A 7,524-nucleotide genomic window follows, 5' to 3' on the forward strand; every position below is an offset into this window, starting at 1 on the left:
GGCTTCCTGACCCCGGCTTGCTCATACGACCACCCGTGCTTACGGTTACCCCACAAGAGTGTCCTGTTATCACCCCCAGGCCTCCCAGTGTGTGTTACGTGTCAAGCAAGTGTGTTCATTCCTGCAGTTTGGATTTCTTCCGGTAAGACGTTCTACCATCCTCACAAGTGCTTTTATTTTTAATAGGGTGAAGAATGCTTATTAACCTCTTAAAGACAGGGCTGTTTTTTTCTTTTTGTACCCTTAGCGACCAAGGGTGTTTTAACACTTTTGCGGTGCTTTTTGTTTTCAGCAATGCTTTTAACAGATACCATTTGCTTTCATCATAAAATATTTTACTTTTCTACAAAATCTAATGGGGAAAAAAACCTGCTAAATATACCCAATATAGAAATGCCCAATATAGCATTTTTCTATTTCAAAACCATTTTTTCCCACATCTGTTTATTCTGCCCCCTTGTGCTATTTGGGACATCTTTGAAGCCGGCCAATTCAATTTACCCCATCAAACCATTTATATATAAATCAAACAAGACACCCTTTCCATGCACAAATTCTACCACCAGCCTTTGCCAAAGTTTGTAGAGAAATTCCAGACAAATTGTATATCTGGTATGAATTTATAGCTCATGGTATACGTCCCTGTCAAACAACACCACAATATGTGTTCAACAACATCTCCCATGTACAGTGATACCACCCATGCTTATGTTTGTCAGGTTATTTTGGGGATAAAAGGCCACATTTAGGAGGTGTGCATTTTTCAATTTAGAATTAACTTTACCATCTGATCATCCTGCCCCATGTCCTATTTGGAACAGCTTTGAACCAGGCCAATTCAATGTATCCCATCAAACTAGTCACCCCAAGGTATTTCAGCTTGTGGTATTTTAACTCTTTCCATGCACTAATTCTACCACTAGCCTTTGTCTAACTTTGTGGTAGCCATTTTTTGTTTTTTTATTCCCCCCCACACACATTGTACTTTAGGTATGAATTTACAGCTCCTGGTATATGTCACCGTCAAACAACATCCCGATATGTGTTCAGCAATATCCTGAGTACGATGATACTACCCATGCACGGGTTGTTTGGAGGCTAAGAGACCACATTTGGGAGGTGCACTTTTTTCATTTTGACATCTGGTCAGTCTGCGCTTATGCCCTATTTGGGACATCTTTGAACCTGGCCATTTCATTTTACCCCATCAAATCATAACACCCCATGGGTATTGGAAATGCTAGTATTTTAACTATTTCTATGCCAGGATTTATGGCAAGATACGGAACTAAATTTAGCACTTGCTCATAAAAATAAACTTTATTTTTATATTTTTGGCCTTTTTTTGCATTTTGTTGGAACTGGATGGTTCCTTTTGATGGTGACATCACTGCATAATTGTTTTAAATGTTACCAAATTTATTTATGTATTTTTTGCTTTATTACTAGGATCAGAGCTTTGGAAGAGAAGATGTCATGAAACCTGGGTTTCATTTTTGATCTAATAGACTGTAAACTTTTACGAGCAGAACCCTCTTTTCCTTCTATACCAGTAGTTCTTATAGTGTGTCAATCTTATTGTTAATTCTGATTTTTTGGGGGGCTGGGTTTTCAGTGCCGATGAATCCCTCACTATCCAGGCATTTCAGAGACATACAAGAAGCTTAGGATCGCCTCTTAAGCTCTTTAAAATGAGCTGCCCACAACCATATGGCAGACACTGGCACCCTGGGGAGGGGCCACACAGGGCCCCTACTGCCGTTCTTGGTGTTGCTGAATGCCTCGAAATTAAGGCATTACAACAACACCATTTAATGCTATGACGTGCCAAGCATTGGTTGTTAACTGGCTGTTTTTCCATGACATTCATAATTGTTGGTTGTTAAGGGGTTAATTTATTTACAAAGTATTTTAATATGCATTCTTCTTTGGTGAGGCTGCATGGGACTGTCCACTGGAGTGTCCCTTTAATCCTATAGTGACAGAATAGAGATAAAGGCAACAGAATGTCCATATATGCACACACATCAAGGAATTACAAGTACAAGAGGCAATGACATTCACATAAAGGTTGCAGTGGATGCAGTTGCAACACTGACAAGAAGAAATGTGAGAACAAGAGGTCATAATCTAAAAATAGATGTAAGGAAGTTTTACTTTACTGAGAAGGTGGTAGATAAATGGAACAGCCTCCAAGCAGATATCGTAAATGCTAATACAGTAAGGGAATTTAAACATGCATGGAGTAGACATAAAGCGATCCTGACCGTGGGACAACTGCGGTGCCAGAAGCAACCTAGTGACCCAGAGAATTTGCTAGGTGGTGTCGACTTGGCCCTAAGATAGGAATGGGTTTATTCATTAATGTAGGAGTCTGCATGAGTGTTGTGGTTCCATATCACAGACTTTATTATGCAGTATAAAGGGCCAACCATTACATTTCTCCTGAAACATGGGCTAAGATGGTCCTACCGTTTAAAAGGTAGAGAGACTTTCATCAATTCTCGCTGATTTAACTATGCTTTATGCAGGGCAAACCAAGCTCTTGCTACTGAAAAGCTCTCTGTGGTTGGCCGTTATAATACTTTGTGAAATTAGTTGAAACTGCACCTCTCCTGCAAATACCATCCCAGGTTCCTCGCTAAAGTCATTCTGGATGCAAGAGACGGAGAAGACTAGGGTCTTAGCAGGCTCAGCATGGGCTTTCATTTACCTTTCCTGATGAGCCAGATGTTGGTCACAAACACTCCAGTTTCACCCCAGTTCTAATTACATAAACCATTTAATTGCCATACTCTGCATTTCTGTATGATGGTTGTATTAAGTAAAGTAATATCAGTATATCAAGAGAATGTTACATCTCCTACCTTGTTTTTTTAACAAAAATATTTTATAATCATAAAAGAATACACAAGGCAGCTATACAAATCAGAAGTGTGCAGCTCATAATACTTTGGTGCTTCAATAATGCAAGTAATATTGCAATGTCTAATTATATAGTATGAATGGGCAACATTTGTCCTAAAGAATACTCCTCTAAAATCAAGATGTCATATTGCTTGTATGTTGGGAGTTATAGTCCAGGAGCAGCAGAATGACCCTTTAACATAAGTTTATTTCACATTTGGGCTCTTGAAAAAAAGGTTGTTGTGCAGGGCTTGTAGTTTCTTTACATACTATTGTTAGCTGGAGTATATGATATTGTTAAATAGTATACTTCTAGCAACAGTTTATCATAATTATATCTTGATTTAGAGAGCTAGCTTACCATTATATAATGCTGCAGCTCTATCTCATAATCACACCTGACCTGCAATTATTGTACAAAAAAGTCAAAAAAATCAGGCAAATAACCAAGGCAACAAATCTTCCATCCATTAAAAAAGACATCAAATACAGTCAGGTTTACTGTTGCTTTATAACTAGGTGCAGAGCTTTGGAAGTGAAGATGTCATGAAACATTTGTTTCATTTTTGATCTAATAGTCTGTAAGCTTTTACAAACAGAACCCTCTTCTTCTATACCAGTAGTTCTCGTTGTGTGTCAATCTTATTGTTAAATCTGAATATTTTTCTTGTACAGCCTACCCGTGTATTAGACTTGTGCAAATGGGCCAAAAACGATTCAGACACATTTTTTGGTCCATTCATTTTCGGACAACAAATTTTATTTCCCGCTCTTTCGGTTCAGACGGAAATCGTAGGGCTTTTGCGTTCACTCTCATTCACTATCTCATGTTCTTTCACAATCTCTCACGTTCTCATTCACATTCTCTTATATTCTCATTCAGTCTCTCTCATGCTATCTCTGTGTGTCTCCCTACCTTCTCTGCCATCTTCTTCCATGTACCTTTCTTCTTGTTGCGCAGCTCCGCATCTTCTCTTGCATATTCTTGTGCTTCTGTCTTCTTTCTTCTGTTCTCAAAGTCTTTCTTCGTCCGCTTCTCCATGGCCTCCCGGTGAACTTCCGTGAAAGGGTGGAATGGGAGAGAGGCTGTCCCAATGGCTCCGCCCTTTTGCACAATTCCACAGAGAGGTTAGAATGATACAGAAAGATTTGTGGAGAAGTAGAGGTGCTGAAACACTTCTCTTTCCCACCAAATCTGTCTTCATTATTCTGGGCTTATGGGTGAACTTCAGCAAAGAGGGTGGAGCCTCCAGACACACCCTCTCCCCCATTCTTCCAATGGGTGTAGAGGGGGTGCCCAAAGGCTCCACCTTTTTGTGGAAATACTGTTTGCTGCATTGTGTGATCTTTACATGTCAATTACTATAATGCTCCTCATAAATTTTTTCATTGGCTTTAAATCACTGCCACTGGATCGGTTTAGTGCTGGGATGAACTTTGTGGCGATGTGGTGCAGTCCGGGCCTGATATACTGTACATGCTTAAATTCACTGGATGTAAACGTCATATTATACATATATATATAAATTTATGTATAAAGCACCGGCCAATTCCGCATACAATAGACATTATAACTTTTTCAACAGCATCAATCAGCGGTTGATAATGGGTTGTGTCATTATGAGGGTCTCACGGTATAACAACTTGTGATTACTAGCCCTATTGCACAGAACTTTCTTTCATTTAGAGAAATGAATTGCAGGTGAGACATTTCTCAGTTGAGGAACAAGATTCTTGGGTACTTCTATCATTAATTGAACTGTTTGAGGGCAGAAATGGTTATGTGACATTGCCTGTAGGTAAATACTTATTGTACTCAAAGTTAAGCAAACAGGTAATGATGTGAGAGACATTTTAGATTTTTCCGTTTCATCCTACTATTTGTAGGCTGCTGGTGGAAAATATCTCTGTGAGGAAACCATTTAATGCGTTATCTGTAAATGTCAATTTGCCAGTAAAAGTGGAAAGCTGGAACTTTATTTCAAAGTGCAAGATTTTCACTCAAATCTCCAGCGAGGATTTAATGAGGTCCGATCCCATTTTAAAGGGTTGATACATTAAATATGTTTATTACAAGTGTAAACAAGTCTTCTACAAGTATACTGTTTTCAGCTCGACCTCTGATATTCCCATGGAATTACTGTGAGGGTAACAACCTCTGATCCATAGTGTAGTAGCTGGACTGTATATCTACACTTGTAAATGTCAGGAATTCTGTTAGGATGACATACAGGATTCTGCAGGAGAGAAGCTATCCAGAACTAAAATGTCAGTATAAGTATACTGCATGTTTCTTAAGGAAGATAAAGAGAACTGTGGAGTATGTAGTATTGAAACGTGATGGTTCTGTTGTTAAAAGTGTCATGTTTTTACCTAAACCCAAGATGCGTAAGGATTGAGTTCCTTCTATAATGTGATACTTTATATATAGTGACACTCTGAGCCTATAGCATAGATCAGCCACTATTTTAGTATAGATGCACTTAAATACACAGCTAAGGAAATCTTCCAATTCCAGATACCAGCCCTCAGATATCAGCTAGGATCTGGTCACCCAAGACTGCTTTCTATGACCGCAAGCTACTCATAAGTTAACCTCCTGCCCTTTCGCCCAATGCAGCCGTACGTGACGTTTTCACAAAGTGTGATTACTTAGTTGTTGCTTCCAAATTGCCAAATATGCAAAGAGCTAGTATAACAAAATGATTGACACAGCTTCAGTGATGGATGTGAGAAATGGTTCCTGATCAAGTCAACATGAGTGACTCTAGGTGATTAGGCACCTTAGCACATGTAATACAAAATAATTATGCATACGCTGAGAACTCAATATTTATTACCATAAATATAATATTTATTTTTTTATTTAAGAAAAATTCATTGCAGAACTATAACTTTATGTAGAAAATCTTCAGCTTGTAAGGGGCCTCTTAGACCACTGAGGCCCCTAAGCAGCTGCTTAAGTTGCAGAAATGGGAGCATCGCTTCCGGGCATTAGTAACTCATCAGTAGATCAAATACATGTTAAAAAGATGTTTGGATGATTCAGTCCATGCCAGGAAGTAGAGGTTGGTGATGAAACTACTTGCTACAGGTGAAAAAACAAATAAGCATATTTATCGAGTCAATTATTCAGTGCTTCCAAAAAGGCTAGGCTGAGCTTGAAGGAAACATTCTATTCTCGACTTCCTATTTAACAAACCAAAAATGGTTAAGTCAAATGATACAGTTTGCATTTACCTTCCCAGCTGAGGAGTTTGTTCACTAAATCAGGAGTTTGCAGGATAACTGATGTTTCAACTTACTGACTTCATTAAGCATCCTGAAGGTCCATCCCTGGCAAGTCTCAGTTGTTAAAATGTATTGTATGCATTAAAATTGATCAAGCATGATGTTCATACAGAGAACCTGACTGGGTTGGCTCTCAAAACACATAAAGTAGGTGAGCTGAAAATGCCACTGTAACGGGTTCCCCAAGAGAGCTGTAGTAACTCCCAGAGATCACCCACATGTATCCTCCTGTTGTCCCAGGAATAACTTCCAGCACCAGCCAGCATGCGCACCTTGGAACCCTGCTATGCAGTGGCGACTCTAGAAACAATATATAGGGGGGGCACACAAGATACCACAGTCAAACTGGGGGGGCATTAATAATTTCCAAAAGTAATGTGCTATGGAATTATACTTTTGTTATTGGGCTAAAATAATACTTGATCATTCAACATGGGAAGCCTGAAGCCACAACTGAGTGCGACTAATCCTTGAAATAAATATTATAACACAATAAATAACTTTTCCACTAAATGATTTCAGGGCCTTGTAACGTTTTGTCCTCTGAAGTCACTACAATTTCAGGAGGGCATTTTATCTCTGGATAAATATAAATTAAATAATTCCTACTGTAAGTTAAGTGCCAGGAAACAGATGACCAAACACACACACCAACACAGGCTCTGTCACACCGACAACCAAACACACACACACACACACACACCAGGACAGGCTCTGCCACACCGACAACCAAACACACACACACACCAGGACAGGCTCTGCCACACAGACACACACACACACAACAGGACAGGCTCTGTCACACCGACACCCAGACACACACACCAGGACAGGCTCTGCCATACTGACAACTGAACACACACACCAGGACAGGCTCTGTCACACCGACACCCAGACACACACACCAGGACAGGCTCTGTGACACAGACACACACACCAGGACAGGCTTTGTCACACCGACACCCAGACACACACACAACAGGACAGGCTCTGTCACACCAACACCCAGACACACACACCAGGACAGGCTCTGTCACACCGACACCCAGACACACACACCAGGACAGGCTCTGCCACACCAACAACCAAACACACACACACACACCAGGACAGGCTCTGCCACACAGACACCCACACACATCAGGACAGGCTCTGCCACACCCACATCCAAACACACACACACACACCAGGACAGGCTCTGACACACTGACAACCGAACACACACACCAGGACAGGCTCTGCCACACCAACACCCAAACACACACCAGGACAGGCACTGCCACACCAACACCTATATACACACACCGAGGACAGGCTCTGCTACAC

This window comes from Sceloporus occidentalis, unplaced genomic scaffold (assembly GCF_023333645.1).
Source record: "Sceloporus occidentalis isolate IW3139 unplaced genomic scaffold, rSceOcc1.0.p SCAF_60, whole genome shotgun sequence".
NCBI classification, from domain to species: domain Eukaryota; kingdom Metazoa; phylum Chordata; class Lepidosauria; order Squamata; family Phrynosomatidae; genus Sceloporus; species Sceloporus occidentalis.